The sequence below is a fragment of the Carcharodon carcharias genome, chromosome 7 (assembly GCF_017639515.1).
Source record: "Carcharodon carcharias isolate sCarCar2 chromosome 7, sCarCar2.pri, whole genome shotgun sequence".
In the NCBI taxonomy this organism is placed as follows: Eukaryota; Metazoa; Chordata; class Chondrichthyes; order Lamniformes; family Lamnidae; genus Carcharodon; species Carcharodon carcharias.
Genome location: NC_054473.1, coordinates 63,922,533 through 63,946,325, shown reverse-complemented (window position 1 = coordinate 63,946,325; position 23,793 = coordinate 63,922,533). Strand labels below are relative to the sequence as shown.

General features: G+C 44.0%; 1 protein-coding gene across 9 annotated transcripts in view; it reads left to right on the top strand.

Moving 5' to 3' along the window:
• Window positions 1-23,793, top strand: part of chl1b (cell adhesion molecule L1-like b) — a 727,052-nt gene that overhangs the window by 166,522 nt on the left and 536,737 nt on the right. For 8 of the 9 annotated variants that reach the window (XM_041191221.1, XM_041191227.1, XM_041191223.1 and 5 more), the window contains exon 2: window positions 17,433-17,556. The exons of the other annotated variant lie outside the window; for it this stretch is intronic. The gene's annotated coding sequence lies outside the window, so the exon portion shown is untranslated. The remainder of the gene's footprint in view (window positions 1-17,432; window positions 17,557-23,793) is intronic. 9 annotated transcript variants of the gene reach the window in all.

Here is a 23,793-nt window from a genome sequence, read left to right as displayed (position 1 = left end):
GTGGAGCTGGAAGACATAGGTAGGGTTCTAAATGAATACTTTGTGTCGATGTTCACAAGTGGGAGGGATGACGTGGGTATGGAAATCAGGCAGAAGGACTGTGATATAATTTTTAAAATTAGCATAGAAAGGGAGAAGGTTCTAAGTGGTCTGGCAGGCTTAAGAGGAGATAAATCTCCAGGCCTGAACGAAATGCATCCCAAGCTGTTGAGTGAGGCAAGGGAGGGGATAGCAGGGGTGCTGGCAATAATTTTCAATACCTCTCTGGCCACAGGAGAGGTGCCAGAGGACTGGAGGACAGCCAATGTAGTACCGTTATTCAAGAAGTGAGGAAGGGATAAACCAGAAAACTACAGCCCAGTCTGTCTAACCTCAGTGGTGGGGAAACTATTGGAAGCAATTCTGAGGGACAGAATTAATCTACACTTGGAGAGGCAGGGATTAATCAAGGACAGTCAGCATGGTTTTGTTAAGGGGGGGTTACGTCAGGCAAATTTGATTGAATTTTTCGAAGAGGTGACCAGGTGTGTAGATGAGGGCAATGCATTTGACGCAGTCTACTTGGATATCATCAAGGCTTTTGATAATGTCCTGCATGGGAGACTGAAAACAAAGGTAAGAGCCCATGGGATCCAAGGGAATTTGGCAAATTGGATCCAGAATTAGCTAAGTGGCAGAAAGCAGAGTGTGATGTTTGAAGGGCATTTTTGTGACTGGATGCCTGTGTCCAGTGGGGTTCCACAGGGATCAGTATTGGGTCCCTTGCTGTTAGTAGTATATATAAATGATTTAGGCTTGAATGTAGGAGGGTTGATCAATAAGTTCACGGATGATACGAAAATTGGTGGGGTGGTAAATAGTGTGGTGGATAGCCTTAGATTACAGGAGGATACACATGGGTTGGTCAGATGGGCTGATCAGTGGCAATTACAATTTAATCCAGTTAAGCGTGAGGTGATGCACTTTGGCAGGACAAACAAGGCATGGGAATACACGATGAATGGTAGGACCCTGGGAAGTATCAAGGATCGGGGGACCTTGGTGTGCATGTCCACTGGCCCCTTAAGGCAGCACAACAGGTAGATAAGGTGGTTAAGAAGGCATATGGGATGCTTGCCTTTATTAACCGAGGCATAGAATATATGAGCAGGGAGATAATGCTGAAACTGTATAAAATGCTAGTTAGGCCACAGCTAGAGTATTGCGTGCAGTTCTGGAATCCACATTAAAGGAAGGATGTGATTGCACTAGAGAGAGTGCAGAGGAGATTTACCAGGGTGTTGCCTGGGCTGGAGAGTTTTAGTTATGAGGAGAGATTGGATAGGCTGGGGTTATTTTCCCTGGAGCAGAGGAGATTGAGGGGGGACATGATTGAGGTGTATAAAATTATGAGGGGCATGGATAGGGTGGACAGGAAAGAACTTTTCCCCTTGGTGGAGGGATCAATAACCAGGGGGCATAGATTTAAGGTAAGGGGCAGGAGGTTTAGAGGGGATGTGAGGAAGAATTTTTTTCACCCAGAGGGTGGTGGGAATCTGGAACTCACTGCCTGAAAGGGTGGTAGAGGCAGAAACCCTCATCACATTTAAGAAGTATCTGGATGTGCGCTTGTGATGCCATGGCATACAAGGCTATGGGCCTAGTGCTGGTAAATGGGATTAGAATAGTTAGGCACTTGTTTGACCGGCGCAAACTCAATGGCCTGAAGGGCCTTTTTCTGTGCTGTGGACCTCAATGACTGACTCTTTAACGAACTCCTGCAATCATGTTGGTATGGGTCACTTTGCAGAACAGGTAAGAGCAGCCCATCCCCCGCAGTGGATCATAGAGGTGTTACAGTGAGTGGCAAATATCAATGAGACAGGATCTGGCCAAGGGGGTGAGCCCTGGCTGCTTGGACTGAGTGTCTTCGGGCTCCAGGGCCACAAATCGGCTGAGCCCTGGAGGTGTTTCTCACGTGAGGTTGGCCAGGCTGCAATGGCGCTGCAGGTAGAGAGTGGGCTAATCAATGCCCCGCTGTCCTTTCAGGAGAAAACATCCAATAACAACGCTGAGAGGTCATGGACTGGCGGGGGACCCCCGCACCTCCTCATCCTCTCGCGATATGAGCAGGAGGCTCTGGAGCTGGAGAGGAGCCATGCACCTCAGTCAAGCAGCCATGCTGAGGTTGGGTTCCAGATGAAGGCAAGATTTTGCAGTGCACTGAGATGAGAATGCCAGTTATTGCAACCATTACAGTGTAGTCTCTATATTGATGTGAGCCTCAAACCTGGAATCCCCATTGATAATGGAAAGACAAGTGCACCATGATGCATATCTGTCTCATCAGGGTGCCAGGCATGCACAGTGACTGTGCCATCACTTAAACTAATGACCTGTCCTTCTTCTCCTTTTTAGGCTCACCAGCAGTTTTTTATGAGGACCCTGAAGGTCCACCCCTGACCCCTGAGGACCACCATACTCACCACACAGCTGCATCACACCCTCTCTGTCAAGCAGGCACCAGTGCAGATACCAGCACCTCGGTGGGCATAATGTTGCCTTGTAGCCTTTCGGTGCACATTAGTGAGGGCACTTCACACTCAACTGAGGTGCAAATGGAGGCAGAGAATGCCCAAGGCTCCAGCAATTGGACCAGGAACATGGTCAGTCAGTTGCTGATGATGGGTCTCTGGAATCATCCATGAGGCAGCAGATGCTGTATGTCCAACAGGGTGTGCAGAAGGATCTGGTGGAAATACATGAGGGAATGCACGCCATGGTGTCCGTTGTGGAAGAGTCCATGTGGAAAATAAGCATTGCGTTGACCCTCATGGCCTAGCGCAATGCTTCCCCCATGGAGAGAATGGCAACTCTCATGGACAGGCAGCTCCAGGAGCTCAATTAGGGATCCCTGGGGACGCACTCGGACCTGCAAGCCCTCGCACTGGCAATGAGGTCAGTGTGGGAGATGGATTGGGCCCCCAGTAAGGTGCCCGTCCATTAATAGTGTGCAGGGAGGTCCAATACGACCTGACGTTAGCGCACAAGATGCCTGTCACCTCTGCAGGCTCATCTCAGCGCTCTCCAGAAGATGGCAGCAGCTCCTTCAACCCTCTGCCACTGACTGTGGCATCTGATGGGGCTGCGAAGATTGGGGAATTGCCAGCTATGGCACTGGCCGCTCCCTCCCAGGTGGGACCAGCACAGGTTCCACGGGCCAGAGGTCGCCTGCCAAGGTCATCAAGGCCAACAAGACAGCAGAGTGAGCAGGCTGTCTCCAATGCTGGTGCTAGTGAGGGGGGAGCACCTAGACGTAGCACCCGCAAGCAAAAACATATTCACCTTAAACACAACACGGCTTTATCACAGGTGACACGGCTGACCTGGGTAACTTCCAGGGAGGCAGAGACACCCGGGGTGCTTCAATTTCCCCCATTTCTCTTTACATTTTTAACGGTGTGATTGAAAACACCAGTTAATGTTAATTTCAGCCATGTTTCACCTTCACAAGTAAATGAGATGTTATTTTTTGCTATCGGCCTCAGTATACCTCATTTGTTCTGTAGGTGCAGGGTAGGCCATGATGTTATGATGGGTATGTTTCCTGAAACTTTATTGCAAAGGCACATAGTTTATGTTGTTGACCAAGGGACTGGTCCTGTCAGGAATTGAGTATGGAACCTGCAGCCCTGGCATGTGCTGGTGGTTCTTATTTGGTAGGCTCACTGAAGGAGCATTGGATCGAAGCATCCCGGATGTCCCTGCCTCCCTGAAGGTTACCCAGATCAGCGTCCATGCTCTCAGTGTTCTCCTCACTGTGCTCGTCCTCGGACTCACTACTGGACTCAAGTCAAGATCTTCTTCCCCCACTGCGTCCCCCCTTACCAGTGCCAGATTGTGGAGAGTGCAGCACGCAGCCACTATCAGTGACACACTATCTGGGGGGGGGTATTGGACTGCGCCCCCTGAACGGTCCAGGCATCAGAAGTGCACCTTGAGAAGACCTATGGTTCTCTCTGCCACCGTCCTTGTGGAGGCATGGCTCCTATTGTACTTCTGTTCAGCTTCTGATATTGGATGGTGCAGAGGCGTCATGAGTCATCTTTGGAGAGGATGGCCCTTGTCACCCAGCAGCCATCCATCCAGGCAGGCTGGAGCGCTGAAGGGCCTCGGTACCTGGGAGAACCTCAGGGTATAAATGTCATAGGAGCTGCCTGGGTACCTTGCACACACTTGGAGAATCTGCATCCTGTGATCACACACTATCTGCACGTTCATGGAGTGGAAGCCCTTCCTGTTGATGAAGGCATCGGGCTCAACTGCTGGCACCTTGATGGCCACATGTGTGCAGCCTATTGTACCCTGGACGTGGGGGAAGCCAGCAATGGCCACAAAGCCTCTGGATCGTTCTGCCTGGCTGGCCTCATCCATACGGTAGTGAATGAATGTCAATGCACGCCTGAACACAGCTTCTGTCACCAGTTTGATGCAACTGTGGACCGCTGATTGGGAGACTCCACACAGATTCCCCACTGAGCCCTGGAAAGACCCGGGTGCATAGAAGTTGAGGGCCACCGTGACCTTCAATGCCACTGGCACTGGGTGTCCTCCCACGCAGTCGGAACTGATCTCGGAGCCAATCCTCTGATAGATGGAGGTCACTGTCTCCCTTGAGAGATTGAGCCTCCTTCGGCACTGCATTTCAGGCATATTGAGGTAGCTGCATCGATGCTTGTAAACCCTGGCAGCAGGATATTGGCACCTTCTGCGGTCCCTTCCACCTTGGATTTCCTGTTGGCCCTGCACCCCTTGTGTCTGCACTCTACTCCCACAACTTCCTCCCCTGGAAGCTGTATAGGGACACCCGGCTTTCTCCTCTTTCTGGCCCTCCCTCCTCAGAGGAGCTGCCTCCAGCGGAGACCACAATCCCCATTACCAGGGTAAGGGAAGGCTGTCTGATACCTGGAAGGGTCCACGTGGTGTGAATCCTCCGGGGGCCTGGAAAACATCACTGAGTCCTGAACTGAAGTTTTGAAATTCTCTGAATGCCGCTCTGAAGTGAAATGAAGCTGTCCTGTCCACAGAAGCAAGCAGCAGCAAGTGATATCCTGAACTCCTCAAGGATTGATTCTCTGAATGTTTGCACCTTTGCTAGTGACAGCCTCTTGCACAAAAACTGTCAGAAGTCACGGAATTTAGGATCTAGGTAGCTAACAACAAACTTCAAGCTTTTGTCTAATTATTAGTTCTCAAGAAATTCCCAGTCCAGTTGTTTGTTGAAAACTTTGAGGGTAATAATCCAGTTTATTGAAAGCAATCCAGCTCTGTTTTTCATGGAGATATCCTCCCCTCAGACTCTTACCTGATTGTAACCATTAGTTACTTACTATTTCTGGTCAACTCGTGTACCTCATGGAAATGATGCTCGGACAATTCATCAAACCCGAGCATGTAAATTCAAAATTGTATATTATAGCCCTGAGTCTCAAAAGCATCAGTACTTTTAACTTGGTTTAACCGATGATTTTTAAAATTTATTTTCTCACACACTGTTAAATATAAGTCATCTGTTTAATAGGGGTCATTAGGTTTCCCTCTGTACTGCTTTGAAATATTGATAAAACTCTCAACATCTGTGCCTGTTATCTTGTAGAGGTTTTATTGCTGCATGCTTTAAATTGGTAAATGCATTTTCATCATTTTAGCATGGGTAGAAATCAGTGGTAATATATTTGGCAGCAAATAGAATTCCCTGGTTTTACAGAATAAATTTACATCATGGTCTGAATTTTGCACTCGTCCGGCATGCGCGATTGGTGGGCCCAGGAGCAGGTGGGAAACCGTCCGCTGACCATGATTGGCCTCCGACCACGATTTCACACTGGCTGGCCAATTAATATCCAGCGTGAAGTAGACCCGGAGAAAGGCTCAGCACTGCCGTTGGGGGTGGGAAGAGGGCAGGTGCCAATGTCACTGCGGGTGCTGGTGAGCGATTCCACTCAGCTTCTAGAAGGCAAAAAATTGTCCATGTAGCACAATCTGAAAGCAGACCTCATAAAAAAACAGTCCCCAGGTATTTCTTTATATTTTAAATCCTAACAGAGATTTCATCCTGCCCTTGGATGAAGTTTCATCAAAAGTGCAAAGCCCACCTGGCCGATTGCACCCTCCACCAACCATAAAGTTGGACGGGCCACGAAAAATCGCCTACAATGGAGCCGTCAATGAACTTCATTGCCTGCTTAATTTTCGGCTGGTGCTCTTCTGACTTTTGCATGCGCCGTCATTAGAGTGTGTGATGATATCAGGACACTCGTCCAACGTAATCTCGCGTGATTTTACACTTGTTTGGGTTGGGTGCGCGCCCGCCCATGGGACGTAAAATTCTGTCCCATGGGCAGAATCTTTGGGTGGGCGAGTGGGGGCGGGCCCCGCTCGCTGAGGCGTAAAATGATGCACGGTGACATCGGGCGTGCGTCCTGACGTCACTGCGCATCTTTCAGATATTCAGTTCAGCAGGCGTGCACTGGAAACGGCATTTAAAAACTAATTACAGTAATTACCTGAGCTGCCCGTCCAACCTTAAGGTTGGAGGGCAGGCAAAGACCCCAGGCGGCCTTCGCATTTTTCATGGAGCCTCATCCACGGGAGGGATGAGGTTTAATGAAGGCTTTAAAACATTAATAAAACTTTTAAATAAAATTCATAGACATGTCCCAGCTCATGTGACACTGTCATGTGAAGGGGCATATCTTCAAATTTTTTTTTTCCCTTTATTAAAATTTTTAAGAATTAAAGTAATCTCTCTGAGGCAGCTCCATGCCTCAGGGAGATTTCTGCGTTCTTTCGTGCTCATGCGCGAAAGAGCACAGGCCACGACTCTCTCTCCTCCCCCGCCCGCACAGGGAGCGCTCAGTGCTTCTGGGTGTGCATCATGCTGGGTGGGCCTTAATTGGCTTGCCAACGCAAAATGGAAGAGCGCAGACGATCATGGGTGGCAATCGTTTGCGCACCCACCCGTGTCTGCTCCCACCTAACCACCCCCCCCACCCCCCGCCCCCCCCAAACCCCCACAACGGGAAGAAAATTCTCCCCCATATATATTTTGTTATTAAGCTGCTGTTTATGACTCTATTGTTAATATTAAATTTTTTATTGGAGTTTATTCTGAGATAACAAAGGCAGGGTTATTCAAACACCATCTTTAGGATTAACCTTAGGTTAATACCCAATTTGTAGTTCGAGGCTAAAAAGATATTAAAAATTCATGCTATTTACAGTAATTTAGAAATTGTCTGGAAAATGTAACTACATTAATCTTATTGTCAGTGTTCTCTTCATAAGCCTTTCTCTACTACAAGCTAAATTGCAGCACAGGCTTTGGGATGGGTGGGGAGCAGTTTGAGGTCACTGCTGTGATTGACACTAACATATTCACTGAGTACCGATACTCCTCGTTGAGTAAAGCAGCAAATGTGAAAAAGAAATGGGTACAAGGGATTTAGCTGGAAACTTCGTGACCCTGTGAACAGGCGAAAAAGGAAGGTGATTGGTTTGCTAATGTTTAACCTATTTTTCTTTCTCCTGTAGTTGTTCCACTTTTATTATGAAGTTTCTATTCATTCTCCTTGTGCTGTATGCGTACTTGCTGTCCCTTTCCTATGTCCTAGGCATACTTTCATTGGACTAGATTTAACTTGGCTTTCATGTCCCACAGCTTTAAATTAATTTTTCCAATTCACACTCTTTCTCATTTACTGGCAATTTTGGGATAATGATAATGATTTGATTGAAGTAAAATCCCCAACCCCTGCCCCTGCAATTATAATTGGCTCTGTTGGCTGGATTTTCATAGAGGCAAGGAGACCCCATGTGGATATGACCCCATGTGGCAGCCGACACCCGATTCTGGGATTCCTGACCCCTTTCCTGGTGCTCCCAGTTTTCACCAGTGCAGCTTAAGGGTCCGCGCTGGTTTGGGTCGCAAGATCGCACCCTGCACTTTTGACTTGGCTGCTCCTATTCCAGGGATAGGTTTGTCCTAGTCATCAGCAATTTTCATGCAATTAAGCCAGCTTTTAAAGGAACCATGGTCCACAGCCTGTCAGAGCTGTCATCAACCAGAGTTTGGATGGAAAACCATTTGAAAGGTAAGCTTGAAAGGTCTTGCCCATGTCCCCCATGCCAAGGTAGGCTCCCCTATCCACTCCCACAGCTCCTCATACCCTCCATAACAAACTAAACCCCTCAACAACACCCCCCCCCGCCCCATGGCCCAAAAATACCAAGTTATGGCACTTCCATGCCCATTCACCCACTATACAGTCCATATAAAACCAATGAACCATTTAGTGACAATAGTATGTTAACAAACCTTTCAAAAAACATCCTTCATTATTAAAAATTGGCTCTACTACACCCCAATAAATGTGTTAATTATCCAGGCCCTTTAAAGCAACAATAGCAGAAACTGAAAGCACTTGAAACCTCTTTATCTTGTACAAATAAACATTGTAAAGTCAACAGAAGAGATCAGAGAGCAGTATCTGTCAATTGAGATATTTTCCATGGGGTACAGCTGCTTCAACAATCTAATGGATGTCTGGGCTCTTCGCCAAGAATGCACAATGAGACTTGGCAGTTGTGAGGGGCCATTGGGGTGGGTGGGCAGCCATGAGTTAGGATTAGGGTTAGGGAGCTGAAGTGGGCCTTTTAAACAGCCTGCTTCACCACTCCGCAGCCTTTGTGGCCACTTCTGATCTGCATCTGGAGGTGGCGGGCCTGACTCCCCTTACCCCCAGAGCAAAAATCGTGCTATTAGGGGCACATTTTCCTGGGGCGAGTGTGCTGAGTCAGGAAATTTCCTGACTCGAGCGTCTGGTTCTGATGGTGAAAATTTGGCTCAGAGTCTCCGTTAAAAATTTGAATGTTTAGAAAGTGGTCAGAAACTTCTCTTCAAATTGTGGCAAGATAATTTTTTTAAAAACCCTGAAAATTGTGTAAACAAATTTTGACACTGAACTTAAATTCAACACAGTATCAAGGGGAGTTCTTGTGGTGGGAATGGAGTAAGACGTGGCCAAAAATAGCTCCCACGAATTCTGTAATTTATCCTCATAAAAATGACTGATACTGGGTTAAAAGGTTCAGCTTTTTGACTGTCAGTGTTTGGGGTTGATTCTGACACATTCAAAATGTCCAAACACAGAGGCAAAAGCAATCAGAATGAAACTGGGCCTGGTGCTTTATCGACTACAGTGTCCAATACTGAAGCTGGTAACAAATGGCGGTCTCCCTCGCTGAATTTAATTCTGTCAGCACACTTGCTGACTTACAGAGCGCAATTCTCGCTGAATTTGCTGGACTCCATTCAGAACTGCTATTCCTCTGTTGCTATTTTACAAGCTCTTGTTGCTACTTTAAAAGCCTCTGTCACCTCCTTCAATAAAAGGCTGCAGGATGTTGAACAATCAGCTGTTGACTCGAGCGACAGAATTATGCCTCTTGAGACCCGCTACACCCAGTTGGAAGCCCAAAATACTAACTTGTTGACGAAGGTGGATGACCTGGAGAATCACAATCAAAGACACAATTTAAGGATTCTCGCGGTGCCCGAGGGTGCGGAACATGGAAACCCTACAACTTTTATCAAAGCACTTCTTGTGGAGGTTTTCAGCAAGGCGAGTTTCACCGCTGGTAGTCGATCAAGCCCATCACTCTTTGGCATTGCTGCCGCAGCATAGTGAGCCCCCAAGGCCGTTAATACTAAGACTGCATCACTATAGAGTGAAGAGCAAATTATGCATCTGTCTAGAGAAAAGGATCAACTAAACTTCATTGGAAGCAAGATTTTCATCTACCCTGACCTCAGCGTGGACCTAGCTCGGGGCTGTGGAGAATCCAAATCTGTTAAAGCCCAACTTCATGAAGCCGGAATTAAAAATGGCTTTCTCCACCCTGCTTGCCTGCGTGTAACTTTCAACGGAGTGAATAAAATTTTCAACAATCTGCAAGAAGCTTCAGCCTTTTTCAAGGACACAATTGTACCTTCTCTTAATAATCGTATCGTGACTTCACCCAGAACAAAATGGTACTCAATGCTTGATTAGGTAACTATGCATTATGATTCTGTAACACAATAGCTTTTGTTGGTTTTACCAATCTCTTTGTATCTTATGGTCCAAATTCCACTAATTGTGGGAAGTTTTACATAAACCCACCACATGTGCAGTTGAATTCTTTGAGAGTTGAGCCTTTCTTGATATTCTCCCTCTCTTGTTGAGTACTGTATTACAAAACTGTTGCTTCTGGACACGTTCTGCACCTTAATTAGCATATGCTGAGCTTTCAAATATCCCAAACAGAAGTATTGTATATTGCTTTAATGTGGGCTCTCTTTTCAAAACACACACTGGTAAGTAAATAGTACATTAGCTATGAGGGGTAGCATTCACCTTGTTTGGAGAGGTGATGTAAGCTTTTCTTTCCTTCTTCCCCTTTTTCTGTTTTTCTCTTCTCTTCTTTTTTGTCTTTATCTTGTTTTTTCCAAATATACATAATTTCCTTTTTGTCAGTTTTTAACATTCTTCAGGTGCATGAGCTCTGGTTCAAAAATATTTAATCTTTTATATGCAATGGTTAACCTATGGGGATCATCTGCTTTGATACGTTTTCATTATCATAACATCTGCCTCACAGGGTGGTTTCCAATCCATTTTATCACCTGGAATGTGAAAGGTCTAATTCACCCAGTTAAAAGGGATAAAATTCTCCCTCATTTACTTAATTTGAAAGTGTCTTCCTGCAGGAAACTCACTTACGTACAGCTGACCACTTTGGGATGCGGAAGGGTTGGGTTGGGCAGATGTTACATTCTAATTTTCATAGTAAAGTGAGAGGTGCGGCAATTCTAATGCATAAAGGCATTCCCTTTGTTCACCTCCAGTTATAGCTGACCCTAATGGCCGCTATGTTCTAGTATAAGGCAGACTCTTTAACTGTCCATTGATCCTAGCTAATGTATATCCACCCAACTGGGATAATCACCATTTCATTTCAAACTTCGTATTTTCCTTACCTGGGCCAGGATTTTGCGGGTGGGGGGGCGGGGCTCGCTCGCTGACGTGGGATGACGTTCGGCAGAACACCCAACTTCACCCTGCCTCATTTCAATTTTCAGAATCAGCTGTGCACCCACCAACCTGTCAATGGCCAATTGAGGACATTGAGTTAAAGTAATTAATGGACCTGCCTCCCTGGCGGGCTTCAGAAAAAGCATGAAACCTCATCCATGGGCAGGATGAGGTTTCATGCAGGTTTTAAAATTTTTAATAAAAGTGTTAATGACGGTGATGGACATGTCCCAGCTCATGTAACAGTGTCACATGAGGGGACATGTCAGGGGAATTTATCTGTTCTGTTTTTAAACTTTTTTCACACAGGAGCAGATCTCCCTGAGGCAGCACTCAGCCGCAGGAAGATGAGTGCGCTCTTTCATGCACATGCGTGAAAGAGCACACGCCCAGCTCAGGGAATTCCCACTCCCCTGCCCACACAGGGAGCACAATTCTGCCCCTGATTTAGAGTCATATCACTTACTTCTTGGAGGAAACTTTAACTGTGCTCTTAATCCAAATTTCGATTGCTCATCCGCAAAATCTGATCCAATTTCAAATTCAGCCTCAGTCATCGGGTCTTTTCTGGATACACATGGATTGGTAGATTTATGGTGTTTTCAATAACCATCAGCAAGACAATTTTCCTTTTTCTCTTCTGTTCACCACACCTACTCGTGTATTGACTATTTTTTCCTTGATGAGAGGCTGCTCATGTTAATTCAATCTTGCACGTATAATAGTTTTGTGGTTGCTGATCATGCTCCCTTAGTTTTAGCAATACAATTCCATGACCAACCTGTTTCTTGTCCACCACGGCATCTTGATGGACCCGGATTTTACTTAATTCAATTCCTCGCAAATCAATACTTTTAAAGAGCTTAACACTACTCCAGATATGTCCTTTGCTACTGTCTGGGAGTGTGTGAAGGCTTAATTACATTGACAAATAATTTCATACACTGCTGAACTTAACAAACGCAATACCTCAAAATTGTCCCAATTGACTGACTGACCAAATTCTCTTAGTGGACCAGCAGTATGTTATTGTACCTACCCCAGTATTATACAAACAGCATTTGGCTCTTCTGGATCTACAGACTAAATTTGATCTTCTTTCTACTAAACAAACAGAAAAGCTTATACTTGCATCACGTGATACATTTTATGAGCATGGTGAACGAACCGGTAGGCTCCTGGCTCACCAGCTTCGCCAGTCTGCTCCCTCTCAACTTATTACTTACCACCATTCCAACAGGATCAACCACCATCCACCATCAGGCGATCAATGATCAATTCAAACTTTTTATTCCACCCTCTATACTTCAGACTCCTTTTCAGATCCTGGTTTATTTCACAATTTGTTTTGATAATATTGACATCCCATCTCTAACGTCTGATTCTATGAATGCGTTAGAAGTACCCCTTTCCCAAGATGAAATACTAAAGGCAATTAACTCTCCATGCAAAGTAATAAGGCACCAAGGTCTGATGGATTTCCAATAGAATTTTATTTAAAAAAATCTCATCACAACTTTCTCCATGATTATTCTCTGTTTTCGGAATGCTCTCTCTCAAAAACGCTCCTGCCAATGCTGCGCGAGGCATCTTTGTCTATTCTTTCAAAGAGGGATAAGAATCCTCTGCATTGCAGTTCATACCTTCTCTTTTAAATGTGGATATCAAGATATTAGCTAAAGCCTTAGCCCACCGTGTTGAACCTGTCCTTCCATCTATTACCACTCCTGACCAGACAGGTTTTACACAGGGCAGGCAATCCTTCTCTAATTTAAGGCATCTTTTCAATATTATTTATACACACTCAACTACTCCTCTCCCTGAGGTTCTTATAACTATAGATGCAGAAAAGGCTTTTGATACAGTGAATGGGACTACCTTTTCTTCACTCTTCAAAAATTTGGAATTGGAACTCTTTTTATAAAATGGATAAAACTATTGTATTGCTCCCCAGTTACTTCAGCACGTACAAAAAATATCCACTCTAAACTCTTTGACCTCCATCGAGGTACGAGACAGGGCTGTCCCCTTTCCCCCCTACTTTTGTTATTGCTGTTGAGTCCCGGGCAATTTCACTGTGGACCTCTGGAGGTATACAGTGTTATGGAGATATATGGGTGTTAAATGGTAGGGTCGAGCAGAAACTCTCCCAAATGATGATGATCTGCTTCTTTACATTTCTGATCTGACCTCAACTCTCCCACATATTTCCTTTACTCTTGAACAATTTGGTCATATTTCAGGTTTTAAAATGAATTTGCTAAAGAGTGAAATTTTTCCCATTAACTCTATTGCAAAGAGATATCTTCTTTCTTTCCTTCCCTTCAAGGTCTCAGTAAACTGTTTTAAATATTTAGGCATTTTATTTATATGATCCCTTGGAGACCTTTCTAAGCTCAACTTTGACCCTTTGTTGGGTCTAGCTTACCCCTTTCTTTAGTTGGTCATATAAGTTCCCTAAAGATGAATATTTTGCCAAAATTTCTAGACTTATTTCAATGCAGTCCATTTTTATCCCCAATCATTTTTTGTCGCAATTTCCAATTAATTTCTTCCTTTATTTGGAATAAGAAAACATCCAGAATTTGTAAAGTTTTTCTACAAAGACCCAAGTATTTAAGTAGTTTGGCACTGCCAATTTTCAGTTTTATTATTGGGCTGCTAATATCAGAATATTTTGTTTTGGCTTCATTTGAACTTGGCTAGTTTAGTATGGGTGTAATTGGAGGCAGCCTCCTGTCAATACACACCTCTGCCTGCTCTGTTGTGCTCTTCCATTCCTTTCTCAAGCAGTCATTTTTCCTCAAACCATATCATTAGACAGTCACATAGGGCTGAATTTTCCCCCACCGGGGTGGGGGGGGGGTTGTGCAGGGGCGGGCAGGAGCGAGCGCAAACCCGATCGGCTGCGCGCTGCCATTTTACATGGGTGGGCCAATTAAGGCGCTGTGCGCTCCCTGTGTGGGCGGGGGGAATTCCCTGAGTCAGGGCCTGCGCTCTTTCGCTCATGTGCGCAAAAGAGCGCAGAAATCTCCCTGAAGCATGGAGGTGCCTCAGGGAGATTAATTTAAATCTTGAAAAATTTAATAAAGGTGAAAAAAATATTCAAGGACATGCACCCTCATGTGAAACTGTCACATGAGCTGGGACATGTCCATTAATTTTTTTGAAATTTTTTTATTTAATTAATGAGCCCTTCATGAAACCTCATCCTGCCCGTTCATGAAAAATGCGAAGGCCGCCTGGGCTCTTTGCCTGCCCGCCAACCTTAAGGTTGGACGGGCAGCATTCTTAACAGCTTTAATGACTTTGTTAATGGCCTTAATATGTCTTTGACAGTTCAGCATGTGCACAGCTGACGTGGCTTTATGCCCGCGAATTGACAATCTAAATGACGCATGGTGATGTCGGGATGCCTGCCCAACGTCACCGCACGTCGGCAAGCATCCCGTTTGCCGATGGGAAAATTCTTCCCTTAAGATTTGGACCCAGTTCAGAACACACTTTGGGCTATAGTCTCTCTCTTTATGCAGACCTATTGATGCAAATCATTTATTTCCGCCTTCATTAAACAATTCTGCCTTTCAAGTCTGGCATGTGAGAGGCGGCAAAACCCTTGCTAACTTATACATTGATAATATTTTTCCTTCTTTTGACTGTCTCGGAAATATGATCTGTCTTGCACACACTTATTTCGCTACTTACAAATCAGAAATTTTGTGCACAAAAAAGATTGTTCAGTTTCCTTTATCACCCCCTAAATCACCAATAGATATTATAGTTGAGCTAAATCCTTTTGTTAGGGAGTTCATTTCCAAATTGTGTTCTCTAATTTTTTCACTACACAGTTCTTTGCTTTCTCAGATTTTGACTCAGACTTATCAGAAGATAGCTGTCTCATGTACATTCATCATCTGTATGTGCAAGATATGGGTTGCTACAATTTGAAATCTTACAACATATCCATCTATCCAAAGTGAAATTATCTAAGATTTATTCAAACTTTAATCCAACCTGTGATAAATGTCATACTGCCCCAGCCCCTCTAATTCATATGTACATGTGGTGTACTAAATTGGCTTTGGTTTGGATTAAAATGTTTACATCACTCTCACATATTTTCAGTAGCAACATTGAACCTTCTCCTATTACAGCACTCTTTGGAGTGGAACCAAATGGCATCCTTCTTACAAAAATTCAGACTGATGCATTCCCCTTTTCAGCATTATTGGCTAGACGTATAATGCTATTAAATTGGAAACAGTCTGCCTCACTTTCTTTTACTAATTTGATACATGATCTTATGCAAAACCTTAAACTTGAGAAAATAAAGTACACTATAAGAGGTTCCATTGGATGGATTTTATGTAACTTGGCAATCTTTCTTAGATTATTTTGATGAACTATAGGTCTCTACTTTCATATCACTGGCCCTAATTAGCTTGTATGATTGTTGTTGATTTTCTTATTATTTAATTTCTTGGGGGGAATGGAGGGGGAATTTTTTCTTACCTTCTTACTCCTATTTCTCTTTTCCTTTTCTTTCTCTTTCAAATGTAAGTGTATTAAATTATTGCTGCAATGTAAACTATTTTTGTACTGTTACTCATTATGATTGTTGTTAAAAATTAAGAAACAGAAATTTTTAAAAATTATTGCAGCATCAAGCCATTTTCCCATTTTTTTGGAGAGCATTGATCCTTTAATTTTTTTGTGTGGCTGCACTTGCACAGTAATTTAAAAGGGATGACTTGTGCATGGCCTAAGTGTAGATTTTTGGGTTGCTACACCACCCTGAAGCCAAGAGGGAGCATTGGCCCAAACAAGTCCAAATGGAGTGAGATTACCCCACCAGATATCGCACTTTGATTTGGTTCATAATTACGTGGGACTGGGGGAAAAAAGACTTGCCTTTTTCAACCTCATAATGTCCCAAAGTCTTCCTCAGTCAATTACGTTCATTTAAAATAAAGTTATTGTTAAGCAAGACATAATACCAAACTTGTTTTTAAATTAAACTTTCATCTCTTTATTATAAAAATGATATGGATGCCAGTGTGCAAAAAAGAGTCACAAGGATGGTACCAGACCTGAGAATGTACACTTTCAGCCTTTCCTGATCGTTTCTCTCACAAAGAGAAAATTGAAGGGCAGCTGAACAGTTGCTATGCCTAGCAAAGACATATCATATTCCTCACTTTCGAGAAATGAACTTTATTCAGTGTGGACTCTTTGAAATTGACATTTTTGTTAAAAAGTGAACAAAGTGCTGCAAATGGCCGCTGATGGTCAGACAACCTGCCCCTTCAAAAACTGAATCACTGTCTAAGAGAGACAAAGGCCCAGATTTTACTCCCTGGGTTGGGTTTGCTGAACCTGACCTTTAAAAATATCTGCCCGCAGTTGGGATTCAGTGGTTGGGGGGGCTCATCTGTGCCAACCTTTGCCAACCCATTTCATCCATGCACCTCATAGCCTCCAGACCCCTATGCCAATTTATTTACCCTCTACCCAACCCTCATGGCCCCTCATACAGCTATACCAACTTAAAGACAACTCATTCCAACCCATGCAACCGCTCACCACCCTTTGCCCTTACTCCCCTACATGCCAACTCACCTAGTGCCTTTGGACAGTTCCTTGACAGCTTCGATGTTTCCTGGAAAGCTTTGATTAATTTGGCAGATTTGACAGCTTTGACACTTCCTATATAGCTTTGACAGCTGGACAGCTCCTTAACATTTCCTTAACAGCTGGACTATTCCTTAACAGTGCCTGGACAGCCAGACATGTTTTGGACTGTTCCAATGAGTTTGTGCAGAAAATGTGCACAATCATATTCACTTTAACAATCCCAAAGGGTGCTTTACTTCCCTCAAAGGGTGTCTTCTGTCTCAAAGGTGTTCCTGGACACTATCCGAAGGAGTACATTACCTCTCCAAAGGGATACCCTGGCTGTCCATAAGAATCCACCGAGCTCAGACCTCCCCTTACCTGTTCTAATCTGCACACTCCACACTCCTGTTCTTCGAAAATCCCACTTCAGTGGAGGCAGCTGGTGATTTACATGGCCAGCTGCCTTAGCGAATCACACATGTGTAAACCTTAGCCAAATTCCAGTACCACCCTGCAAAGATGGGAAATTTCGGGTTTGGGAGCAGGAACTAGAATTTTCAGCCATTTCCTGGAGAGGGTCTCCATCGTGGCAAAAATTCAGGCCAAAGGAAGACATCCTAGATGAAAAGGTATCAATTACATGCATTTGTGAGAGTATCAGAAGACATTCCTGAATTGCATTTTTTTTTTCAATAAACAAAGGTGATTGTCTCAACCCCCTCAAGGATGACTGTCTTAAAACAGTAAATCAGGATATGGATAATCAACCTAAAGCCACCACCATCTTTGGAAAAGGAACTGAGAAGTCACATGGTAGGGCAGCCATGTAAGTCTCCTTTTTAATCTTTAAATGCTGACTGCAGAAAATAAGACATGGTAGCAGCAGAAAAGACAGTAACACCTATGCCTTAAAGAACAGGTGGATGTAACATTGTAATGTCTCCAAGCCTGTTCCTTTTTTGAGTCTACCAATACAGCATACTAACCACCTTGTATGGAGACTAAAAGCAACTAGCTTGTGACCTGCAGAAAGTCAATTTCTTTGAGGTAAACCTGAAAACAACTGTGATATATGACTTTGTCTGTTGAATTCTCCTAAACTACCTTTAAGTAGTGAAGACATCTTCTTCACCAGGCCTGTAATGTTTTCCAGAACAAGGCAATCAAGTGAATGATGAACTATTCCTTTTGCTTATAACCTGTAAAAGTGCGTTATTTTCTTCAGCTGTAGTTTGCATGACTGTGTTGTGTGTATGAGTGGGTGTCGTAGTGGTAGATTTCTGCTTGAGCGCATAAATAAACAATCCTTTTTCTTTATTTAAACCCACAGAACACTTACTACTACTTGTATAATACACAGGGACACACACACATCTCTCAAAAGCCTACTGATTATGGAAGTTGGGAAGGGAACAGAGATTTCAGCAGTTCTCGCTCACCCTGCCTATCTCACCCTGTGATCTTCAAAATTATAAAGGGGTTTGATAAGGTACACTGTAGGATGTAGAAAGATGTTTCCACTTGTGGGAGACTCCAATCTGGGGCCCATAAACATTGATTTCAGGTGAAATTTCTTAATCCAAGGGTTATTAAGAAAGTGGAACTCACTCCCAGAAGGAATAGATGAGGCGAATAGCACAGATTCATTTTAAGGGGAAGCTAGATTAGCATATGAGGGAGAAAGGAAAAGAAGGTTATGTTAATTGAATTAGATGAAGAGGTGTGGGTGGAGACTCACATGGAGAATTATCATATGTATTGTTTTGTTGGGACGAAAGGCTTGTTTGTATGCTGTAGATGCGTACATAATTCTTCTGCTTAACATTAAATTTCATGAATATGCACCAAATAACGTTAAACATTTCATGCCCATCCCCAAAGTAAGAACCAATTTTGAGGCAATTTAGCAAATAAAATACTATCCTTCCAAGCAGTTCCTGCAAGCAAGCTGAAAACATCAAGGCTGTTTGACAATGTTTGAGAAATCTGCTTAATTAACATTGCTGAGGGAAGTTGGGCTGTTTAAGAAATGCATAAAGTATATTTCCCCCTGAAAATTTTCATCATTTAGGTGTATTTCAGAAAAGTGAAATCCAAAATTAGTATCCTCATCTTGAAACACAGCTGATGACAGCAAGGAATGGTTAATACATTTCCACTAACTGAAAATAGAGAGATTAGTTGGGTTAGAATGAAATGGAGGCTGTGTGTTCCTTTATTATTCTGCAACTCTCAGTTGGAAGTATGTGTGTGGGCAGGAAAGATAAAGCATTCAAAGAACTGCACTTCAAATGCAAAAGGGATCTTGATGGCTCTTGAGATTTCATTTGGTTAGCTCAAGCATGAGTTGTCACCTACAGCATTGGACAGAACAAAAACCTTAGGATGGTTCCTGGAGTTCTGTGCCAAAAAAACCCATCAAAAACAATTTTTGCTAGCATTATCATCAGGGTAAATCGTAGTATTAAGCTCAGTTTATTTGCAGTCAGCCCTTCCTGAACAAGGATTCAAATACTGAAGAAATTTAAAATACATTTATGGAACTAGTAAAGGTACCAAGTAGCAGATTATCTGGCATACCTCGAACTGACTTTCTTGCCAATATAGCTGTGTGAAGTCCTTATGGACTGTTGTAGAGTTAATACACAAGCAGCTTAATTACTGGAACATCACAACTGGGATGTCATTCATTCTGATAACATAGCTCACTGATTCAAATGGGCTATGTACTCCATGCAGCCTTGAAATGATAGCAGTGCTGCTGAACTGATGCATGTTTGATGATAGAGGAAGGATCTCAATGCTAAGACAAAGCAATGCATTTCCTCTCAATGCCTTCTAATATTGAAGTTCATGGGATTAATGGGACAGTGACAGAATGGTTACCAAATTGACCGAGACAGAAAACAAGAGTAGTGGTGAAGTGGAGGAAAGTTTGCATTTGTGTCTCCAGGGCTCAGTATTAAGACTGACCTAATATCTAATAGATATTAATATCATTAGATATTAATGAACTGGACTTGGATTTAATTTCATAATAAACATTGGAAATGCTGTAAATAGTGAGGTGGAGAGAGCCAGTCTGAAGGAAACAGTGTGACAGGAAAACAGATAGAAACAGGAGAACTAGTGCCAGAGTCAGTAAAACTGTAAGCACAAGCCTGAAGGAAAATAGTGTGAGAGGACAACAAATAGAATTGGGAGAACCAGCAGCAGAGAGTCAATGAGAGAAAATGTGAGGTGAAACAAAGTCCGAGTCAGATTACAAGATGATGGTGGAAAGCTGAGAAAGAAATTTGAAAGTGACATCATTGCCATGAAGTGAATGGATTGGTGAGTCACAGGGAAGTGTTAGTTTTTTTTAAACTATTTGTTTTTTTCACTGTTGAAATTCGTTTGATGTTAGTTTACGTTATCTTTTAGATTGACATAATTTCCAGTGTCTTTAGTGCACTGTTTATTCTTTTAGTATCTCAGTCTTTTGGACCTGAGTTTCTTAGAGCTTCATAGGTCAATGTCGCAGATGTCAGTTTCGTAGATTTTTTGAATTCAGTGTCAAGTGTTTTAGTGGTCAGGGCCCTGGTGATTTAGAGTTTGTGGATTGCCTACCTTTGCAGGCCAGCTGGAATCCAATGCATGCATGCATCAGGTTCTACATGAGAATTCATACATCCTGGATAACCATGTGCGCAGGAAGTGCTGTTTGTTGCTCGAGTTAAAACTTTGAATTTCCAAGCTTGAAGAGTGACTGGAGCCACTGTAGGGCATCCTGGAGTCAGAGTTTCCTCAACCCTATGGGCAGAAATTTTCGCTTGGCGTGCGGGCTTGCGCAGGACCCACTTGAGTGTGAACTGATGCGTGTTGATGTCGGCCGAGCACACTGACGTCAACCCACAGCCACGCGATAGTTCAGTCGGCGGGCGGGTGCTGAAGTCGGCAGTGTACCCGCCAACAATTAAAAGACCTGTTAAAGCCATTAAGTAATCAATTGCTAAATTTTTTGCCAAGCGGCCTTTGAATTTTTTTTGGAAACCTCATCCATCGGCGGACTAAGGTTTCCAAAAGCAAATACAATTGAATTAATAATATGTCCCTGCTCATGTGACAGAGTCAAATGAGGGGACATGTTTTATTACATTTTTAATTTCTTTATTTTTTTTTAACAGTGCTTCATCTCCCTGAGGCAGGTCGAGCGGGGGGGCGGGGCCCGCTTGCCAACATATAAAACGATGTGCTGTGATGTCGGGGGGAACTCCTGATGTCACTGCACCCCATTTAAATTTTCAGGAAGGCGGGGGCGCAGCGAAATCAGCTACACGTCTGCCAACCGGTCAGTGGCCAATTGAGGCCATTGGCAGTCAATTATGCAATTAATGAAACTTCCCATCCAACATTAAGGTTGGTGGGCAGGCCAGAAGCCCTGGTGCAAACTAGAAAAAACATGAAACCTCATCCACCGGCGGGATGAGGTTTCATGTAGGCTTTAAAAAATTTAAATAAAGTTTTTGTGACAATTATGGACATGTCCCAACTCATGTGACATTATCACATGAGGGGACATGTTAGGGAAATTTAACTTTTCTAATTTTAGGTTTTGTACATTTTGAGCCGAGCTCCCTGAGACAGCATTTAGCCTCAGGGAGATGAGTGCGCTCTTTCGTGTGCATGTGCGAAAGAGCAGACTCTCGATTTTGGGATTCCCCACCCCTGCTGTACAGGAAGCGCATAGTGCTTCTGTGCAGATGTCACGCTAGGCAAGGCCCGTCCACGTAAAATGGCGCCACGTCTCTGATCAGGGGCACCATTCGGAAGTGCGCCTGTGTGCGCCCGCCCATAAACTTCCCCCCGACGGGGGGCAAAATTCAGCCCTATGAAGCAATCACTTGTGCGCATGTGCGAAGTTCGCGTTCGGCCTGCTTGCCCTCCTCTCCCCGCCCCCGGCACAGGCAATGATGAGTGCAGCCACTCACATTTCACACTAGGTGGGCCTTAATTGGCCCGCCAATGTGAAATCACAGTCCAGTGCCGATCGCGGGCAGCAGTCGGCTTCTCTACCGCCCCTGCCAAGCCCACCCATCAAGGGCAAAATTCTGCCCTATGTTTCAGGATGTGGTCATCCCACAGAGGCAGAAGGTGCAGGAGGTGAGGAAATGGGTGCCCACCAGACAAGGCAGGAAGAAGATGCAAGTAGTTCAGCAAAGCCTGTGGAACTCACTGATTGGTTTTTAACTTTGAATACCAGTGAGGATGACTACTCTTTAGAGGAATGCAGTAAAAATCAAATGTCTAACAGCATGGGAGATTGACTGCACACAGGGCAAAAAGAAAGAATAGATATGAAGTCTTCAAAGGGGATTCAGTAGTTAGGGACACAGACATATGATTTTGCAACCACAAATATGATTAACAAATAGTATGTCATGTCCCTGATGCCAGGATAAAGGATATCATCGAGTGGATATAGGATATTCTGTGGGCAGCCAGAGGTCATGGTCCAATGGAAATAGGGGTCATTGAAGGGGGCAGGACAAGTTGAGAGTGTGGTTAAGAAAGTAGGGGCATAGGGTACAAGAGCAAGGAGGTTATATTGAATTTATCTAAGACACTAGTTTGGCCTCAGCTGGAATATTACATCCAGTTCTGGGTGCTGCATTTTAGGAAGGAAGTGAATTCATTGGCGAGAGTACAGAAAAGATTCATGAGAATGGTTCCAGGGATGAGGAACTTCAGTTAGCAAGACAGATTGGAGAGGGCAGGACTGTTTCCTTGGAGAAACGAAGACTGAGAAGAGATTTGATAGGGAGTATTCAAAATAATGAGGGGTCCAGACAAAGTAGATGGGGAGAAACTGTTTCTACTCATGAAACGATCAAGAACGACAGGCCACAGATTTAAAGTAATTGGTAAAAAAAGCAAAAGCAAAATGAGGAAAAACATTTTTATGCAGAGAGTGATGAAGGTTTGGAATGCATCGCCTGAGAGTGTGGTGGGGGCAGGTGCAATTGATGCATTCAGGTGGGAATTAGACAGTTACCTAAAAAGAAAGAATGTGCAGGCTTAGGGAATAAGGTGGGAGATTAGAACTAGGTGAATTGCTCATTTGGAGAGCCAGTGCGGACACTATGTGCTGAATGGCCTCTTGCGCGATAACGTTTTGTGATTCTTTGATTCTGTGATGAATAAATGGGATCTCAAAATTAGTAATCTCAGGATCACTCTCTGTACCATGTGTTAAGTGACTATAGAAACTGAAAGACAGTGCAGATGAATGCATAACTGGACCAGGAGGGAGTGTTTCAATTCTTGGAGCATTGGGACTGGTTCTGGGCAAAAGAGCACCTGTACAAGATGGATGGATGACTTGTATTGTTGGTGAGGGTTTAAATTAATTTGATAGGGGAAGGGGAAATCAGGTCGAGCAAAAGAGGAGCAAAAAATGAGATCAGATGTCAGAGAGAAATTACCGGAGGTAAAACTAGAAATGTCCCCATGCGGGCACAGGTGGGTGTGGACCTTATCGGTACCCCCGATCAGGTCTGCGCTGCCATTTTATATGGGCAGGCCACTTAAGGCCCGCCCAGCATGACGCGCACCCCGTGCGGGCAAAGTGGGGGTTGCCTGAGTCGGGAGGGCGTTCTTTCGTGCATGCGTGCAGAAAAGCGCAGAAATCTCCCTGAAGCACCAGGTTAGTTTTAAGTCCAAAAAGTTTAATAAAGTGGTGAGAAAATTTTTATGACATGTCCCCTCATGTGAAACTGTCACATAAGCTGGGACATGTGCATTAATTTCAATAAAATTTTTGTCAAAATTTAACATAATTCACAAAACCTCATCCTGCCCGTGGATGAGGTTCCTTGAAAAATGCGAAGGCTGCCTGGGCTCTTTGCCTGCCCACCAACCATAAGGTTGGATGGGCAGCTCCATTACTTATTTTAATTGAGAGTTAAATGGCCTTCATAGGCCTTTGACAGTCGGCGGGCGCGCAGCCGACTCGACTGAATGATGCGCCGTGACGTCAGGATGCACACCCGACGTCACCACGCTTTATTTTACGCCTCACCCT